The sequence below is a fragment of the Antrostomus carolinensis genome, unplaced genomic scaffold (genome assembly GCF_000700745.2).
Source record: "Antrostomus carolinensis isolate BGI_N321 unplaced genomic scaffold, ASM70074v2 scaffold42196, whole genome shotgun sequence".
Lineage (NCBI taxonomy): Eukaryota > Metazoa > Chordata > Aves > Caprimulgiformes > Caprimulgidae > Antrostomus > Antrostomus carolinensis.
The window spans coordinates 180,487-202,243 of NW_010323573.1; the positions used below are offsets into that span (position 1 = coordinate 180,487).

At 37.3% G+C, this 21,757-nt stretch overlaps 1 protein-coding gene across 1 annotated transcript in view; it reads right to left on the bottom strand.

The window, feature by feature from the left end:
• FTO (FTO alpha-ketoglutarate dependent dioxygenase) overlaps positions 1-21,757 on the bottom strand; it is a gene marked incomplete at its 5' end in the record, with an annotated part of 193,028 nt that overhangs the window by 129,229 nt on the left and 42,042 nt on the right. The window lies entirely within an intron of this gene.

A 21,757-nucleotide genomic window follows, 5' to 3' on the forward strand; every position in this document is an offset into this window, starting at 1 on the left:
ATTTCTGATGATGTCCCCATGCTCTCTTTATAATGAAATATTTTAAGTAAATAAGTAGTAAAACCCTATCTTTTTAAATTTCTGGAATTTTATATATATATATATATGCACACAATGGACTTAAGTCACCTATGGAGTAGGAGGACACTCAGTCTCTGCAGAACAAAAGTTACTGGCTCTCCCAAATGTTGTGTCGACAGTTAATGTTGATGCAATGAAACTGCAGATGATCTCACTGTCCTTCATCCACCCAGCAAGCTAATTTAACTCCCCTACCCCATCTCTGCCTTCAACTACTAATCCCCCACTGTTTTGTCCTTTTCTTTCTTCTATGCTTCCCCATGCCTGCTTAGAAAAGAAACGGCATGTGCTGATGCTCATGCTACTAACATGTATGTCAGCCAGTGCGCTTGTGCTGACTCGATGTGCAGCCCTGCAACCACAACAGAGACCTAGAGGCTTTACCTTCAGAGAATATATTATATCTGCCTTTTTCACCTTAACCAGCCACTGATAGGCACTTTATTATTTTTGCTCTTCTAACCTTCAGTCACATGTTCTGCAAACGTATCAAAGTACCTAAATGCATCTGGGAAGGATGACTGAATGGAAAGAATACTTGCATAAATCTTTTCTTTTTTTTTTTTTTTTTTTTTTTCCCACGGAAAAGGAGGCAAAAAAGGTATTTCTAACCTGAGCAGTTGTAGAAGTGAGTTTGAAAACAACTCAAACACCACTAAGAGCTGTAATTCCTACTTCCAGGATGGCCTCCCTTATAGGAATAACATGACAAAAAGACATGGCATATTGCCTCCTCCTTAATATCCCATACACATTACATTCTGCCCTGCACAAATGTAGACCCCGTAAAATTCCTCTGAGGATTCTGTCAGATAAATGGTTGTTATTATCTTCAGTTTGTGAAAACAGGAAGATCTATCCTTGGTCTGACAGGTTTTTTTTCCACAAGAAAGAATAATATGCAGATTATACACTGAAGCTACATTAAGTAATGGTAACATTGTTTCTGCCACAGTAGTTCCAAGAGACAAGCATGATGGGGTTCATGGAGACAGAAAGTAATTTTCTTACACTGACATCAGATGACAAAGAGCAAAAAGCATCTTCCTCCCCACTCCCCAGCTCTATCAGCCGGCCTACCAAAAGGCATTACCCTGTCTTATGGGACTTAAACATCAAAAAGAACATTTTCTTGTAAAAAACCCCAGAATGTTCAAAACTCTGTCTATACAGATCACATTCTTGACCCTGCTTTGACATTACAAAGCAAACAAAAAGCCAGAGAGCATTTTCAGATAAGGATTCCCTGACATGAGTTTCCCTTGTGCTGACCTACAACATCTTTTCCACAAGCTCTAATATCCGCCAACTTCAACAATCCTGATCTTACAGCCTCACTTTCAGCAGCTGCACAGTTTAAAGCAGGATTTGATAGAGGACTTCAGCATGTGGGAACATACTCACATGAGATGAAAAGTTGTACATTCTTTAATTAATGTAAATTAACACTCCTTGTCATTCAGAATAAATATACTTAATATAAAGACTTTAACTTCTATATTCACCACCTGCAAGACTTGACACAGCACAATAACTAAGGTTTATCTCTGTCTTAGAGGATGATCTCATGCTAGCCATACAGCTAGGTCACAGTACACCAAGATTTCCCTTTCAGAATCCAGGGATGGCCTTACTAATCACAAGGAGTTATGGAAATCCACTGGTGATGGTGTAGAAGTCTACTTCCTTCCAAGACTGCAGAAAAGCCCCAAGTTCAATGATGCTTTGCCTCACAAAGCTGAAAGTATAGTTATTTGCAGGCAACAAACATCAAGATCCCCTAAATAAGTGATTCCCAAAGCATTGAGCATAGTTCCTGAATAATTTTCAGTTAAAATCTGATGAAAAAATGATGTTATTAGAGTATTATCAGTCAGAGAAGACGAGTGACCACTTCTCCAAGTATTAACAATGAATTCTGATGGCCTGGCCAAATTGCAGCTTTGCTACTGAGTTCTACTACCTAAAGTCCCCTCCATCTACAGGAACATCATAATTCTGGAACATAATTTAATTTTTACTGAGAGAACAATTATATAGCTCCAGTTTTCTTCATTTATGTGGTGATGTACATAGTTCAAGTCAAACTCATAGTTTGACACTGACATCATAAATGCCTCTTTACTGAGCCCTGTGAGGCAGCTGCAGCTACCTGGAGGGTGAAATAGTACTATTAAGCAACATACAGTAACAATATATAGCAATTTAACTGATTTACTTGTTTTCTAAGAGTGCTGAGGGCAGTAAGGTTACCTGGAATGCAAGTGCAGGGCTTGATATGTAGCTTTTATACAGGCATTTCTTAATAACTTGTTTTTCTTATCATCTCGATAAAAATCCCAAATTGTAACAAATAAAGCAGCATTCTGGGTAAATTAGTATTATAAAACACGTTCCTTTGAAAGTTTTCTTTTCCATGTAACTTGTTTTGGGATTTATTTTTAACAAGGGGATTCAATATATACCTTGACTGATAAAGGTCAAGGGTTCAAGAAACTCGGTCAAAGATGTTATCAGCTGGGAAAGCCATTTCCTCACATCAACACTGATAAAAATCCATCAGAAACCCAGGCGATACCACCCCTGCTCTAAGGGCAGGAATGACCTTCTTTTGAACATCACTACAGTTGCACATCCCATCAAAGAAAATCTGACCTTGTGTCTCAATTCTTTTAATGTTCTTAAATGACAGATAATTGTCTGCAGAGGCCCCCTTTGCCCAACGCTGAGTGAAGCCTTCACATTTCTGAACTGGACTCAACACTGACTCGGTGTTTTTCAGCAGCTTGGGACCACAGGACAGTAGAATAAATAAACAATGTAACCAGCCCTAAAGCCTGTCTTATCTCATCCTTGTGTTCACAGAGATTCTTGAGGGTGGTAATGTTTACAAATTGTTGAAACTTTCTTTCTTCTGCTTCCTGAGCTGGCAAAAACATATCCTGGACAACCTAAGCAAGGAGATTACACAAATTGCTTATCACTTGAGGGAAGCAACTTCTTGTCTCATTGGCCAGCATGTCTCTAATAAGTAGCACTGTTAATATTTTTCAGTAAATCTTCCCCAATTCTCCTATTAATGTATTTAGGGCATTTCCTTGTAAATCCCAAATGGCATGGTCTTAAAAACAAACACACAACTCACCTCTCAGAAAAGCCCAAAGCTATATACACACACACACACATACACATATATATATATATATCTGTATGTAGCTGTTGCTAATCCAGCCTTCTATGTTCAAGTATTTAGCACTTTACACCCTTTACCTGCCTCCTGGTGCGCCAGCAGACCTAAATCTAGTGCTCTACTGGCATATCAGGCAACAGCCATCACAGCTTCTTCTCTTACGTCAGAAAGAAAGGTACCAAGGTAAGATTTTAAGAGACCAGTATCATATTCCTCTCATTCCCACTGACAAAATGTATCAGTGCCACGGGACTGAATAGAAACTGTTATAACCAAGTCTTACTATTCACCCAGGATACACACTCAAAATTAGACACCTTTTATGAGTCTTAACAAAGCTAACCCAGGTATTGTAACAGGATTACAATAATAGGTTTTTTTTAGATACACAGCAGGAGAAGGTATGTGTCAACATCAATATGCCACTACCCCACTTAACTGTATGTATCCCGAGTGAATACCACGACATGCTTACAAACACACACACACACAGACACAAAGCAACTGCTAAACACTCCAAAACTCACACCCGTAGTACACTTTTAGTCTTTTAAAGCTAGATTTTCCTTCCTCCAATATAGACCTCTCAAGGAGCCAGACTTAAGGTTAGAAACATTGTATAGCTGGAGACACGAAGCCCAGTATTCTGTCAAACAAATTAGCCTCCAGTCTGAACTAAAGTGGCACTTGGGACAGTTTGTCTCTTTGTCCCACTTTACTGGGTCAACAAATCAGATTTTTAACTCTGAGTTCAGATTTAATTTACTCATCACCAGTTTAAATAGGATAAGCTTCTGAATCTTTACTAACCACTTCTACTTAAACATAGCAGCCATCTCTCAATAATCAGTAACTAATACAGAAAGGAAAAACATAAATTATAAAATCTGAAAGCAGGGTGAGAATTTTAAATGCCATTTTGTATCTTCCTTGTTATTTCTGTGACTTTATTTTGCTCTTAGTGCAAAAAGTGTCCTGATGAAATTCTGTAAAACTAGAACACTGTACCTTTTAGAGGGGGAAAAAAACCCCACCAAAGCTGATATCTATTAAGCCATGTTAATTTAACATGTCATAACTTCTATGTGATAAATAGCTAGTAATTGCTTACAAACCACTGTTCATTTCTTCTTTACTTTTAAAATTTTTACTTAAAATATGAGCAAATGCACCCATTTCCATTGATACAATGGAAACAGTATGGTTTAAGTTATCACCCAGTAATTTGGGCACATTAAACCCAATTCCCTGCCTTTTGTTTATTAATCCACTATGCCAGATATCACAGTTTCACTCAGCAACCCTCATGTTTTGGATGATATTGAAAAATGGTTCATGTTTGTCAAAGAAAGTAAAAAAAAAAAGAAAAAGGTAAAGAGGAAAAAAAGTGTTGTTTATAGAAGCCAGCTGCTCTGGCTTCGGCGCCAGCAGCTCTTCATCCTGCTATTTTACGCTCGCAACCCCCACTGCCCCCACTGGCACAGGTACAACTAAATGCTGACTTCAATGCTTCAGAGAGCACTCAACTGATTCTGTACATGATTAATTGCCAAAGACATGGCTGACCATATGGAACAGAGAAAGCATCAAGTAATTCATACTTCTGTATATGATCATTTGGCCCCTGTTGTTTTAATGTACAGGAAAGAGCTAGTATAGCACAGACCTGGTGTCTTGCCCTTGACAGCCCATTAAGAAATCTCAAAGCACCTAGTTGAAGTTATGCTGTTGGCTTTTCAATAGCAGCCTAATAAAACAGAAGCAAAGCTTTCCAACTAGTCTTAAATCTTTCACATACAGTACATTAACCACTGCTGCTAAAACAACTGGTTTCTTATGATAGGAAATGGGATTTGATTTCTAGCCTCTGCATACTTACTGAAAGCCTTTTTCTGACCTTTGGAGGGTTTACAAAATCATTGTTCGTTTTTCCTGCCATTTTCCCAGTTTCTTGCCATGGTGATCCTAATAGATTTGTTTAAGGTTCAGTACATTCTACTCTTACTAGCTGTTATATGCAAACTGTACGATGAAGGTAGGCCCATGGGAGCTGAAAGGAAAGAAATTGTTATTAACTGTTTTCTTCCTGAGAGTCGGAAAAGTCACTGCAACATCTAAAACATAATTTACTTTTAAGGAGCCTATAAAACAAAACAAAAAATTCCTGAAAAGAAGCAATATACTAGCGTGTGCTTTCTTTTATCAGACTGGAGACAAATCATCAAATTTCATTTGAGAAGGAAGGACTATTTATTTTAAAGCTGTAGTATTCTCAAGGATGTCTGACAGAGCTCAATGAAAAGAAAAAGGTGCAGACTTGGATTATATGTCAGTATCATTAACTGCTTTATATCAGTTTTATCTACCGTTAACATCTTTTCAGTCATATGCAGTCAAAGAAAAATGTTTAAATAATGTTTCCCTGTCAAGGCTCTTAAGATGACAGTGCTAAAAAGTTAATCCCCATCCTCACAGATCTTCTGGCAGTTTTGACATATGTTGGCAAGCATGTATTTGCTGGCACCTTCCATTAGAAAATATTTACATGGAGCTTTCTTGTCTGTGGATTTTCTAGTTGTCTAAATGATCCTCACGGTCTGAAGGCCCTTATGTGGGAAATCCCGATCATTGGACATTCACCAGTGGTAATTTCCCAGGCTACTGAATTCAGCTAACACTATTAATACACTGACAGAATACATGAATAATCCACAAGCCAACATAAAACTCCGTAACTGTTCTGGTTATTGATAGAGCACTTCAACATTAAAACAGTTTGTCTGAGTCATATACTATGTCTGTATTTAAATAAAACAGACAAATGGAGATTTTAATGAAAGATACATTATTTTTAGGGTTTTTTGTATGGTAAAAGGAATGGAGGCTCAAGTTTCTGGTGTGAAACTGTTGCCACAAAGATTATGTATTCTCCCTTACCATTATATTCAATGGTGCACTTCTAAACTAAGCAAGTAGATAACCCAATTATAGAGCAGAGTGCTTAGAGAAATGCTTAAGCTCTATATACAAGTCTACATGCATTAAAATGTAGGGAGTCCTGCCTCTCTTTGAGGTATTCACTGCTGACAACAAAGGATGAATACCTGACTTGATAGATGAGTAGTTCAACCTAGAAAAACCTACAGATCACTTAAGACATTTCCAAAGAAACTTTAGGTCTTGTCTACACTAGAAAGTCACATCATTTAACTATACCTGTGGAGATATAGCAGTACATTTTATAGCTATATGTGCTAGAAAGGTCGTAAATCAAACCAGGCAGAGCTTATTTGGAAATAACCATTACTTTTATGCCTATATAAGCATATTTATTCTAGGGTCTTGAGTCATATATTTAGGAAAAAGGAATCCAAACAGAAGTAATAACCAAGTAATTTTTGGTTACTCTGGCATGCCAAAACTGAATGAATTTCCAGTGGAGAAAAAAAAAAAATCTCTTTTACTGGATGTTTCAATGCAGTCATGATAGGTCTCAAAGGTTTTCAATACTTAGTTACAAAGGAAAAAAAAAAGCATAAAGATCAACACTTCCAAAATACTTTTGCTGCACTAATCAGTTTGGCAATGTTCTAAAACTCATCTCATCAAGAAAGAGCAACTGAACCACTTGAGATACGTGAAATATAGTGGCTTAGTATCTTCAGAGGCATGGGTGAGTGAAAGGTTACCCTTTAGCCACATTCTCCCAGAGTATGGCCCCTCCACCTCTGAATCATCAATAGCACAAAGACTGAAGCAGGCATACCATGCATAGTGGATTATATGAAGTGTAAAACATTGTGGGGGAAAAGAGCTTTTGAAAGAAGTCAGGAAAAAGAAATCACGCTTGCAAGGAGATCCAGCTGACAGGCTAGTCCCTAACAAGTGAATATGTTTGAAAACATTGTGAATGCAAGAAAAGAACACGCCTTTTGTTTCCAAACCTACAGTGTGTCTTTACCCCAACTGTTGCCTGCATGGCTGAACATATGTTTTCTGAACAAGAACTGAAGCAGAAAGTGTTCTTTGTTATAATTCACTCCTTTGTGTACACCTCCCTTTTCCCATTTTGGTCACATGCAAACAGTAGTTACGCTGAACACTTAAGTTCTGAAGGACTGCACAGCAGTGCATGCTTCAGTGATTATTTACTATTGCTGAAATCAGTTGAGCTAAGATGCAATACCAGACTCACTTCACTAATGTGTGCTCTGGACAGCTTACATTTGCAATACTGAATCACGCTGCGTACAACCTGCACAAGTTCACTTCGCCAGCAGACAGGATTTTCAGCATCAACAGTTATGTGCAGTTCTAATAAGTACTGAAGAATCATATTATAAATGATCTTATGTGTTCAAAAGAGCTCAAAAGAGTACCTGGTGAGTATAATTTTCTTCACATATAAAAATTAACATCATCAGATATTATGACTAATTTAGGACAGGAGGGAGGAGAGAAAAAAAAACTATGGTTTTCATCTCACAAAACACTGAAATGAACTCTAGTTTGAATTAAATACTCATATAATTTTACTGATTCTATGAAATAATTCTATACATAAGTAAGGCTTTGCTTTGACTCATCTAATTCACACTGAAGCCCTAATATGCTAAGCTACATATGAGCTTCTCTTAAAACATTTACAGATACAGACTTGTACCAAAATCTCCAAACTAGACACCCAGTCCTCAGAGCACTCAAAATACAAACTGGAATCATTAAACTTAACATTATCGGTCACAGGAAAAATTATTTTTAAACATTCCCAAAATATGAAGAAAGATGGTACACAAGGAGTGTTAGATTCTGTATTCACTATTGAATTTTTGTTTGTGACTCTTTTAGTGCTTAATTACATGCGATTTCATTGAAAAGCAAATCTCAGTATCTATTTAGTATGGAAAAGCCTAGAACATCGTTTTCCTCTCATCACTGAAGGCACTATCTGTTGGCACCAAGCCACTTACGGCCTCAGCCACACCACTTTCTAGCACAACGTCTAGTACAAATACAGCTGTGCAATAATTTGGGATGTATTCCCAATGTCATTAGTTTTATTGAAATAATTTAAAACACAGAAAGTCAAGTTACAGAATGGATTAAACACTGCAGAATGAAGAAGCTGAAAGCCACAATCAAATGAAGCAGCAAGCCACTTATGTCCAGAAGTGCCTGTGGGCATGCTCTAAGATGCGTGCCACAGCAGAACGACAATTTAGGACGTAGGCAATATAACCACATGCAGCTGAATCGTATCTTCAAATGACTTCAAGGTTTCAATGCCTTTATCATCCTCATTGTGCTATAAACACACCAGGTCTGTGGATATCCCTGTGAGAGCAGGACTCTCACCATGTTGTTTCAAAAATGAAGTTTTGTCACATTTGCCTCAAGTAACAGCTCCATTACCCCCAGTGACACCCCGGCAAACCTTTATGTAGATTTAAAACTTATAATTGTGTAAGTGCAGTAGTAATACTAGCTGTCATCACAAAAGGGACAGAAAAAGAATGTAGAGCAAAGGAAGCTGATATATTATATGTATTTAAAATATGGCATTGTCAAGCACCAAGGAGGACACCACCACCCACTACTAGAGGCTGATGATTACAACAGTATTTGGAAATACATTTCTTTACAAGCTATGATCCTTGTTCCTCAACTGAAAGGTAGGCAATCTGATTTCAGTGCTCTACCCTCCTCCAGTTTTATTACAGTACCTAACTATTTTTACATAAAAACATGTGCTAGGCACTTTGTATATAGGCCATGCAAATGATAGTGACCTGCCACTGAGGGTGTGCAGGAAACGTGTGAACAACTGCAGTGTACTAGCAAATTTAAAAAATGGGGGGCTGACAAAGGAGAAGTTTACTGATTTAACTCTCACCAAACAGTACCCTGTAATATGTAGTGTCACTATTTCAGATGCAGGACTTACAGTAAATATAGATTCTTTCGGGCAGGCTGGGCGGGGGGGGGCAGGCAATTACTTATTAGTTCTCTGGCATTCAAAGCATGTTTAGGAACAAAATTTTGCACAGGTCATCCTGACTTACCAGAGCATAAAGCTACATAACCCTGTAATACACATACATGCCACCTAACAGGTGGCATAACAGGCTGCCCAGAGAAGCTGTGGCTGCTCCTCTCTGGAAGTGTTGAAGGCCAGGCTGGATGAGGCTTTGAGCAACCAGGTCTAGTGGAAGGTGTCCCTGCTGATGGCAGGGGGGTTGGAACTGGATGATCTTTAAGGTCCCTTCCAACCCAAACCATTCACAGACAGCACACCTTCAGCCCCAGGGCTTTACTGCAGTATGCCACCATGGAGCTGGAGCATTTATCCATGGTACGTGTAGGCAGACCTCCACCCCTTCCGAGGACAGGTCATTTTCCAGAGAGGTTCTCATCCTCTTGTGACATCCAGCTGCCTACCTCCATCATGCCAGGAACACTCAGTAACATTTCTTGTTATTTATTCTTCTTCTGAACGCAATATATCTGTAACACCTGCACTTTATAAACCTGTTAATGCAAACTATAGCCAGTTATTGATTATTCTGTTTTGACACAGTCGTGTTCCAGTAAAAGACCATGCTATACACTGCACTTCCTGGACTTCAGATTCTGCCCATGTCTTCCTTTCATAAGAGAGATCTAATGTTATGGCTGTATGGATGCGACAAATATCAACATAGCCCTGCTATCAAAGTACCACTTCTCTTCTATTAATATTCCCTCATATCCCATATGTGTTTGTTTTCACTTTGTTTTGATTTTCGGGAAGGATTTTTGCTTTTTGTTTCTCACTCTCAACTCAGTAATTAATGTATCTCCCCAGGAGAAAGAAAATCAAAAGTTCATTTTTCATCCTTTAAAGATTATCAACTAATTAACCCAACAATCAAAAGTATGCACAAAGAAAGAACAAGAAAGTAGCTCAGGGGTAATATATATCAGTTAAGAAAATTTTAAAAAATTTTAAAATTTGCTACCTGTTAAATATTTTTATTTAAAGTCTAATCAAGTTCTAAATGTTGTCAACTTGTCATACTCATTTTCCATGAACATTCAAGTATTTACAGGTGAATACTTGGGAAGGCTTTAAAGCTTGAATGGACAACTATTGGAAAACTTCACTACATCAAAAATCATTATACAGACAATTTTCATTAATGACACAGCATTCAATCAGAGAAAATAAACTCGTATCATGATTCATGTGCCTAACAGCAAATAACCAAAGAATGTGATCAACAGATCACTGTGAATATATGCACGTTGATTACCCTCTGCAACAAAAGTCACATGCTGAACATTCTGGCAATTCAACAAACACGACAATTGCATAATGTGCTCACAGCCTATGGCAATACAATTTGGAAAACAGAAAGCACGATTACTCTGTGACACCCCGTAACAACACACTCTTGCACTGCACTGCAACATTCACAGCCCTGCCTCACCATTCACTGCCTCCTTCTATAGGTGCGTGAAATAAGATACGGGTTCTCAAGTTCAGCTGCAAAGTCCAACTTAAGAGAGAGGTCAAAGGTGGGCTGACTAATCACTTCTGCACTCTTCGAGAAGGACTAGTTAATCCACTAGTAAAAGTTAAAGCAATGTCAAGGATGTATTAACATAAACTGGCCTAGCATCCTTAACAGAGTCATTGTGAGCACATGCCACAACAGAGATGTTCTCCACTAACGTAAGCAAGCAAGCTTCTGGATCTTCTGGGTTGCTGCAGAAATGAAAACCAGCAATTTGTGGAGGCGGGGTTTGACCTGTGTTCTCTCATATAAAAACTTCTGCCTTTACAGATAGATCATGCTGAGCTATACTAGAGCTCCAAAGCTCTATTTAATGCTACTGCATCTACTTCACTTTCTGCTTTACCATGCCACTGCAGGGCAGATCACACTTCACAGCATTCAGAGTCCACACATAAGAGATACAGTCAACGGGAACTATTCCCCAAACTATTCACGTGGTGCATATATAAACATTGTTCTTCTTACAGAGGAAAACGTTATTTGATAAAAAGCTGGTGTCTCTTAAATATTTGGATTATGCAATTTGTGGGTTTTAAAATTTTTTTTCTTTCTAATTTTTTATTTAAGATGTTATTATGCAATCTTTTTATAGATATCAAATCAATTTTCAGGGATAACTTCAGATTCATCTAGGAAAAACTAAGCTAAAATGTTTCCATTGGTATATGAACCCCCTTTAAACAATATTTGTTTATTTTTTCATATTAATAAACAACTCTGTTGTCAAGAAGGCTTCATGCTGGAAGACATTTTTTGTACTACTTGTTAAATACAAGTTTGGCAGATATTATCCTTTTTAAACTTCTATGACTAGTCAAATCAGTTATTCTCATACTGTATAGGTCACTAGATATAGTAAGTTGCTCTATATATAATACCTATGAAAAAGAACGCAGAAAGTTTAGATTAATTGTAGGAAAATTAAAACCCAAGACAAAATGTCTGTGTCCAAGGCCTAAGAGCATAGCAGTTAATATGAGAAAAAATATTTTAATAATAATTTGTGAAAACTTGTTGTCACAACATTTAGGTTTTAAAACACAGCAGTGAAACACTATGAACTTAAGTTCACACTGAAGGGTTTTCACCTCCGGAAAGTCTCTATTTTTGTCTCAACTACAACTTGGCAAGCAAAAAATATTTTTCTACCTTGACTGACATAGTTTGAAAACCAACAAAGTATTATTCCTACAGAGATACAGCTTGCCTTATTCAGAACAGTGTTGTGCTTTGATAAGCATATATTATTGTTTCATCTTCCAGAGATGTAATTTCCCCTTGCCTTGTTCATTCAGTGCTTATACGTTCGGTACGGACACAAACTGTTGCAGAGAACCCTCCTGGATCAAATTCATCACATTGGATGGATCACAGCCACATGCATATACTCTTTTTCATGTGCTGGTATAAATCTACACATCTCAAAACCAGACATGAATCAAATTGTATTCGTGGTCCAAAATTATGACCAAATATTAAAAAAAGCAAACCACCTGGAATGGAGATATTCCAAAAAAAGGGCTCAATTTTTGACAGTGCAGCACTTTAGTTTAAGAGCATGACTTCGACTTTTTTGGCCTACAAAAACAACTACAGATGCCAGCCACAGATTACAATCAGCATTGGGTCTGAAATCACCCAAAATCTTGGGACTCTGGGCCAATTGTAGGTAATCAAAACCAAAATAACTCGTAAGATTTCAACAGTATTTTTTTCTTCCGTACATCAATGAATATAGGTAGAAAAGCACAAGACTTACTTCAAACTCCTGAAACCATTTTAAAAGGCTATATTTTGTTCATTTTTAAACTGATTAAAAGCACTAAGCATAGTAATTTAATTTGGCATTTTTAGAAAGTACTAATTTTAACCTCTGCATCGACACACAAACAGCAACTGGTAAATTGTTATGTAAAGGGCTTTGTATGGAAGAGAGCAGTTCCAGCTTTGTTTACTACTTTTAAGATATTAGGAACGTAAAGAGGAAAAAGCTTCTTCGTTTTGTATTATTTGAGGTGAATCCATTAGCTCAGTTAAAAAAAAGAAAGAAAAAAAAGAATCACAGGTCAAAAGAACAAAATGACACACAAAAATCCATTGCCAAACTGGCTGTTGGTTGGATGCGCAAGAGTAATGCTAAACAACTGTGGTATGGAGACAAAATATGCTTTCTTCATGACACGTCTACAATAAGTTATTTAAGCCTTGTGAACAGCCTTGCCTTGCACCCACCCCTCACGCATTAATGAAAACAAAGGGGGTCCATTTACATTGAAACCGTGCAGTGGGGTTAAGCATGTGACCTTAAAGTATGGTGCGCTTGTGCTCAGTGGAAAGGTTCTTGACAATATAAACAAGAATTACTGCTGTTAGAGAAAGGGAAGACAATTAAAAACAATCTAGGATGCATGTTGTACAGCTGTTCAAGTTTCAGCTACATCTGACCTCTAAAGATGCTACGTGTTTTACCTCAGAAACTTAAGCCATTTTCATTTTATTAAAATAATCCTTCAACAAAAACTGAATTTGTATGACAAACATGAGGTTTTATATGAGTAACACAATGAAAATTGTGTATTGCTGGCAAAACATGCCATCGCTGCAGTTAAGATGATGTGGTCTGCACATCTCTTTCCAATACTTAAGTTTATTAAGAGCTATGTAAAAAAGAAAACTTGATGAAGAATGCTAAGAAAATCTGTTGAAAAAAACCCAAACTAAAACAAAACCAAAACTGCTCTTGAAACAAAAGACTCCAATAGGTCAAATCCTATAATCAAATCTGTTTGACAGACCTTTGTGCCCAGACAAAATAAAAGTGGGTGATTTCAGCAAAACTCTGCAGGCACAGTGTCCCAATATAGATCAAATTGCAGGACCAAGCAGCCACAACATTTTTTAAAGCTTAATTTTGGATACCATTGATTCCAAATGCAATAAAGACAGACTGCAATTATAGTTAGTATTTTCTTTGTACATGCCTACAATTTTTCTAATAACTAAGAAAATACATAAATTTTAAAGAGAAAATGATGAAATGAGCTTTTTTCCATATCAGCCACTACGAGTAATTGTCCTAATATTGTCCTTAAAAAACAGGGTTATAGAAGAAAAACTTCTGAGAAAATAACAAAGATCTTGGCTAAGTTTCTCAAAACCACAGTTTTCCTGCCTGTTTGATCTTGGCACAGTCAGCATAAGCCACTGAAACTCCTCCACAAATGAAAGGCATTGATGGGAAGCCATAAGAAAGCATTGCTCTTCCTCTGGGACCCAGGACAATAAAAGAAAAGTTTGTGTCTGCCACGTGGGCCTACGATTCAGCTTAAATGAACAAACCATTGCAATATCCTTCGGCTTTGTGAAAGTGATACTTCCTACTTTTTTTGGAAGAAAGGAAGTCATATATAAACAGAACAAAGGGAAGAGGCAACACAAGTAGAGTCTCTCATAATAAATATTACAGTGAAAGTTTTGCTCATCAAATCAAGATTAAAAACATATTTTAATCTCAAAAGTTTTATGCCTTTGATGTATGTTGAAGAGGAAAGCTTATATATTTTGTGAGATTTACAACATTTCTAGTGGGGATAGCTTCATATTTCAGGACTTTTTTCCTGTTTCTGAAAATGAGAATGTATTAGGTTGATTCTATCCCTTAATGCTGTGTCATACCGAGCACTTCTTCAGAGAACAGAAGTCTGGATATCCTTTGGACATTTTTTTCCCCCGTAAATAGGCTAGTGTTCCACTGAGCAAAGCACTGCAGAATCATCATAGTGGTGTAACGGTCGCCTTTGTAACTATGAAATATTACTTAAAATACCAGCTTTCCTAGACCATAGGAAAGTTCAAAGATCTGCACTAAACTCCATAGCATGGGGAACCATTAAACTGCATTTTTTTTCTCTTTTTTGTGGTGCTAAAATTAGGAGAAGGTTATATAACATCAGTAGGAAGAGTGGTAATTTATCACTGTAATTTAGCGACTACATGCCCACAACAGCCTGATATAAAACACGAAGCATTAATTTTCAGAATTACAACACACAAAGCATAAAACTTGTGCATCAGAGGCTGCTGCACAATTTTCTGGCCCTCCCAAGCAACCTTTGTGTTCAGCTTTTCTTGTTCTCTCCTGATACAGCACCCACTGCTATGACAAAAGGACCTGTACTTAAAATCACATTGTCTTGCTGTAACACAAATAGATGCTCGTTTCCACTGCCTTGGGTGAGGGCTAAAGCCAATACTCTAATGGTTCCCTCGGATGGTGTGAGGCAAAATAGCTGAAAGCTTCAATGGAAGGAACAGTGGAACTGAGCAGGTAAGCATGCTCTCTCTGGTTCTGCGTGTTGTACAACACTCTTGCTTTGGTCTTAACAATCAACTATTAACATTGGGGGACATCACCTGAAGAGGAAATTTTCTAGTACAGTTTCACAAACACTGAAGTCAGAAGAGCAAAGGAGAAACATGCTAGAATCAATGTTTTGAACAACTATTACAGTGAAGATAATTGCAAAGAATATTGTCAGACTTAGTTGAACAATTTTTAAGGAAGATCTGTTAATTTCAGAGAAATATGAAACTAATACAAAGCAGTTATAAGTGAAGAAAACTCTGCCCAGTAGATAGGTGTGTAGTTTAGGAGGTGGGAAGGAGGAAGCAGCTGAGGAGGTGACAAAATTCTTTCCACAGCTCTCCTCCTATGTATCATTTCAAAGGCACATGGACCACACAGCCATCCTTCCAGAAGCCAAATCCTTTCAATATCTGCTATTAAACTACTCTCAATCAGTCCATCTGATTCCAAAGACATAGAAAAGAGAGATGCAGAAAGTTGTTCTGAGATGGTAACTTGCAGAGAAGGGAAGAAAGAGAAGGCAGATATTTCAGGGACAGCAATAAAACAATCATAGCAGATTGCCTGTCCAAAGGAAAATAAATGAAATGCTGTAAGAGAAGAAAGGGTTATAGTACCAGAAAATGAATATAGATTTCAACCTAGAACAGTCAAGAAAAGATCATCCTAGAACTAGTAGAAAAACAAAAATAAAATTATCATCAGAAGTGCCAAAGCTGAAATGACACCAAAGAAACCTCAAGGAGCCTGACAGGGAGGACAGGTGTCTTGTCCATAAACACTGTGCCAGAAGAAGGTTCATGCACAACTTAAGTCATTTGCCCAAAGCAAATAGCAAGCAAAATGAAAGTGTGAAGAATAATAGGATTCTTGTCTCCTACTCTCCATTTCCCTTCATGTTGCCATATGGTATCCATATCTGTGAGGATAAGCGGTACTTTGTACCCTGGTGTTTCAGTTTTCATGACACTTTACAAGTCTCATTGCTCATTTCATCGCTTTCTACTAGCTACTCATTAATGACACCCAGCCATTGCTTCCTTTGCCTTCCCATAAAAACAACATACTCAGGAAATAATGAATGTGTATTTGTCTCTTTCAAGTAACTGCAGCTCCATTTTAACCATTTACTTTGCAATAAACTTTTTTAAGGGAGCTTTTTTCCCCCTACAAAAAAAGTCTATACATCTTAAGGGTCATAACATATTAATTTTTTAAAATATACAAACAATACCCCATAGCATCGTTTCTGAGCTACAATCTACATTAACTCCCCCAACCTTGGGAAGGAAAAAAAAGAATATATATATATATATCACAGTAGATGCAACAACTGAGCACTTCAAGTTCATTTTGAGTCTTTGGCCCAAACAGAAACACCCAGTGACTGGTATAGTTCACGAAAAAGATTATCAAGTTACTTCTAATGGCAAATTGCTATAAAGCATACCTTGCTAGATGGAGTCACTTAACAAGTTGCTGTGGAAACAAGAAAGAACTGGCCCAGAGAGAAGGCTCAAGTGCTCCAAGTTTTAACTGAAAGAACCACCTGAAAAGGCAGAGTCTTTTAGTTTCCTCTGACAAGTGCAAACAGTGGACTCAAACCAGTTGTCAAGACTAAGCAGGTTTGGTGAAAATGCAGGTGGACCCTGAGGAGATGCTAGAAGGGAAAACGAATCCTCCAGAATTACAGAATCCAGGAAGGTACCTCAGGGAAAAAATAAAATTGCGATGAGCATGACTCAAAGATTTACCTTTTGGCAGGGCAGTCCCTCTCTGCTTATTTTCCTCAATGCAAAACCGCTACATAATCTATTTGAGAAAATTCTGCATTTTTCTGCATTAAAGTAGCCTCTGAAGCAGGTATCAAAACTTATGTTTCAAAAAAGAGACTCTCTGTAGAAGACTTAACATTTTAAGGTATTTTAAGCAGGACAAGGTAATGTTAAATATTACTGAAGCCTCTGAAAACAGAACACTGTTCATAATAAGGCAGGAGAAACAAAGTTCCTGGGAAATTGGAAATCCTTCTCCTTTCCCCAATTCCCTGATTTTCATAGGATTTTAAAGCTTATTCCATTCACAGACCATTGCAACTCTCTGGAAACTGTCCTAACAGGTAATTTTTCCCTATGTTTAGTGAAGTGTTTGCAATGTGTTCTACAATATGGCCTCGGAGTGATTTTCTAAATTTTTCACCTTTAAATGAGAAACTTGAATAGGAAGAACATATAAAGAAACTCAAGCTGGATTTTTTTTTTTTTTTTTTTTTGAGAATACAATAAAATTAATATAGCAAAAGGAAAAGATTCATCACTGCCCATAAGAATTCATTCGCCCAGGGAATTTTTTCATCTGTCCTCTTCTTTACTTAGCTAGACAGAAAATAGATTTTGCTGGCTATGTTTAATTTCCACAGCTGTCACTGTGATCTAAAACATTTATATTGGAGCCATCACATTTATCCTTAGGAAACCAGGAGCTGGAGTACCAGTTCAAACACTGCACAGGCTAGCTACCATCTTCTGACCCCAGTGGTGTCTTAGATTTAGAAGTTGTACTATGCAAATAAGTAGTAAAACATTTTTTGATTTGAAAAATGCAATTAGTCCCTGAAACTGAAAAATTTGACATGGTTCATATATGCTTATTGACTGGGTTAATACAAATGCAAGACAAAAGGAGATGGACAGTAAAATGAAAACAGGAGGCAGATACTTAATATTTCTGATGTACATCTCAGCTTATTTCAAGTAGCATACTGTGAATGTCTAGTAACAAATTTAATTGTATAAATTCTCCTTATGGAAAGAGTCACCAAAGAGCATCACAAGGAACAGTCATGTTATTTACTTGTCTATTACACAAACTTTTCAAATGGTTGTTTTGGAAAAAAAAAATTACAACCCTTCTGCAAATATTTATGGTTCAGTCCAAGAAAATAAATAGTTGTTTGTGACAGATGTAAAATGGAGTCAAGCAGATTTCAGAGGACTTTGAAACAAGACTAGCAAAATTATAATATAATATATATTTATACACAACATAATCTTCAATATAAAAACTGGTAAGTTCTAGTTATACCAGCCAAATCAGCAAACAACTTGCTCCATCTTTCCTGAAGCAAATCTTAGTTACCAAGCTGGATCTTATTACTCACCTTTAAAGTGTTGATATTTATATAAGTTTAAGTTACACCTTCAGCTGGATGTTCTTTCAGTCTTTACTTGCTACTGCCTAATTCCTTTCCCTCGCCACCTTTTTTTTTCCTTCCTCCTTTGTAGTAGTAAAAATGGATTTACACAAAACCAATGCCAAGTTTTACTAAAAAATATATTCTGGTTTTAATCAGGCAGCTCATCACACATAATACAGCATTAGAAATGTTCTATCTACAGACTTTCAGGCTGATTGTTCTGCTACAGTATGTCCATAATACAACAACTCTTTCAAGAAAGTTGGTTCAGAAGTACGTCAGCAAACAAAAAACTGTTTTTGACATATCAAGTGAAATAATACATTCACACAAACATCACATTTTTAACTAGTTGCATCATTTTTATTAGTTTACATATTTAATTTTTGCAGACACTATTAAATGCTGCAGCAAACAAGTTAAAGTTCAATAGATGACAATTCAGATCTTCATATTAATATCTTGCAGTTGTTTTGATTCATGAAAGCAAATATCTGTCTAGCTTCTCTTTCCTGTTCTATCACTTGCTGTGGTTTTTCTAACTTCAAGGACTAACAGGAAGGAAAGGAAAAAATTCTGAAAGATGAGGCGTCATCTTTCACATTAACTTCATTATGCTGACTACAAATAAAGTTTAAAAAGTGCAGACACTTTCTAACTTATTACTATTCTCTTTCCTGTTACAGTCTCTTGCACTTCCATGATTATTCACACTTCCACTATCTTTCTTCCCATTTCTCTGTATTTTTTAACCCTTCTCTCACTTTGTTACACTATCTTCCTTACAGTTCTTTCCCTTCCCTGTTACTCCCTCTTTCCTTTTTTCTTCTCAATTCTTCTCTCTGCTCTGCTCACAAACACACCTGGGACTTTAATTCTGCTTCCTACTGAACCCTCCTTCAAGTTCTTATGCTTTCCATACATTTTGTGGTGCCAGGCTACTCACCATCTCTTTGCAGAAGTAGAAACAACATTTCTAAGCGTAAATGAAACTATTAAAATATAAGTCAAACACTAATGGAACCAAAAAAGAAGGAACAAAGCCAGTGTAGTGTTTAGTATTTGTACAAGAGAAATAAAGCTAACCACAGGCCAGCAGTTGTACAGCAGACAGCAGTTAAACAACCTTAAACAGAGAAGTCATGTAGGAAGCCACAGTGCTATATGCAGAGTTCCCCCTGGAGCACGTACAGGAAAAAAGTCCCCCTAAAATTTTAGCATGTCTGCTTTTTATCCCACAACATAGGACTAACTGTCTTCAGTGTCTGAGCTGGATTCCTTGCATGTTGGAGCAGAAGAAATACTACTTTTTCACCTATCTGTCACAGCAAACATGAAGGATTATGACAAAAGCAAACCAGCACTAATCTTAGCACTTCACAGAGCTCAGCAAAACACTAGACAGAAACGCAGCGAGAAAGCTAGTGCACGCAGACGGTAAAACCAAACCATCGAATGAGGAACTGGACAGGAGCATCTTGCCTCTGCTTCCACTTAATGGTCATCCGATCTGCTGTCGGGCAACACTAAAACACCCACAAATTTGGTACATAGACTAAACTTAGATTATTATAATGTTTCAATTTTCGGACAGATTGAACAATTTCACCCAGGAGTTGAGGCATTAAGCCCATAGCTGGTGACTGAGTTAAAACAGAGCTTTTATACACCAGTGAACTCATGTTCCAGCTCTGCAAAATATACATTGTTAACACTTGATCAGTCTAGTCTGATGTTGAGTTTTCTTAAAACACCAAGTCAAGGTCAGTTATGCCTCTATAGAAAAATGCAGAGGCAGGCTATCATATCCCATTATAGTTCCAACATCAGCATCATTTGAGCTGAGAACACACTATGATGTGAAGCTTGAAATACTGAGCCCCCAGGTGAGTTGCTCTCCTTTCATTTTTGGCTTCCTAACATTAATGTTTCCTTCCTTGCTCTTTGACTCTTTTCTTTGTTTATATGCAACATGCAAGTCCTAAACATCGAGGAGGGCTACTGTGTATCAACATAATTCTCCTGTAACTGGCTTCTAGCAGTTTCAGGTACCTCCAGAGAGGTTTTAGAATGGAAAAATGCCAGTGAGGTAACTCTTGCAGGTATTCCTCCATCCCCATACTTTTCCAGATCTGGAGTAGGTGGAATGCCCACAACATGAAGAAACCTCCAGGTGGAACATCTGCCTCAGCATCTGCAGTCAAGGAATGCGTTATGGTCATATTTAGAGCCAGGAGCAATGTCACTGCATACTTTGGTAAACCCTGACAATTGCTGCAGACCACTGGAAAGTCTTTGCAGTTGGCCACAGCAACTCAGAAAACTTGGACACATAACCGAATTCTCTTGGAATATTTACACAATCCCAGGACTGTGTAAAAAACAAATGGCAAAAAGCCTCTGCTGCTTCCCTCTCACCAGCTCCAGCACTATAAGGAACACAGACCAGCAAAATGCAAAAAAGGCCACGGTATTTAGAGAAAGGCTTGAAATACCAGGGTATGGGGAACTTGTGCAAAGTCACTACCTTTGAAAGCACTGAAGGCTTTAAAAATAGCTCCTCAATTCTGAAAACACAGTAACTTGGAGACAGATAACAGTTGGACAAGAATCTCTACAGTATCTGCCAATCATCTGAAATGACAGCCATATATATTTATACATTATAAAGAGTGTGTGTGTATGCAAACATACACACAATTTTATATATACATACACACACACACATATATATACGATCTCTTCTTTAATAAATCTCTCCAAAATTACTTAGAATGAGACAAAGGTAGGTATCTACTCTTCTACAGCCCAAGCAGGGAGTGACTTCTTCCATGTACTTTTGATGATGCTTCTTTCAGTGAAGATTTTTTCACTATTTTTTAAATGGAGGATTTCTGGAGGACCTATTCATTGCTAAGAGAATTTATGTTCTAATGACTACAGCTTCAACAGACTTGGGCCCTTAAGGAAGAAGAATTCTCCTCTCCTCCTCCCACCCTAAATTACCTCTAAGTAGTTTTCAGATAAAACAGAGAACAAAAACTTTAGTTTAAAAAAAAAAAAAAATCAAAGGAAGAAACACTGCAAAACAAAAACCAAATAAAAGAATGTACCTTTGACCTGTGGTAATTCAAGTAAAAGTGTTAATCACCAAAGGATTAACACCCTCTGCATCATAAATAGCATAACCAGTCATCAGGAAATTATAACACCCCATATAATCAAGAAACACTGAAGTCTACCACAGAATTATGCCTAAGCAGTGGGAGGTACTAAGATGAGAAACTAATATATAGTATCAGTTCCAGCAAGATTCTGCAGCTTCAAACATTACTGAGAACAGCCGAGTACCTAAACAGATAAAC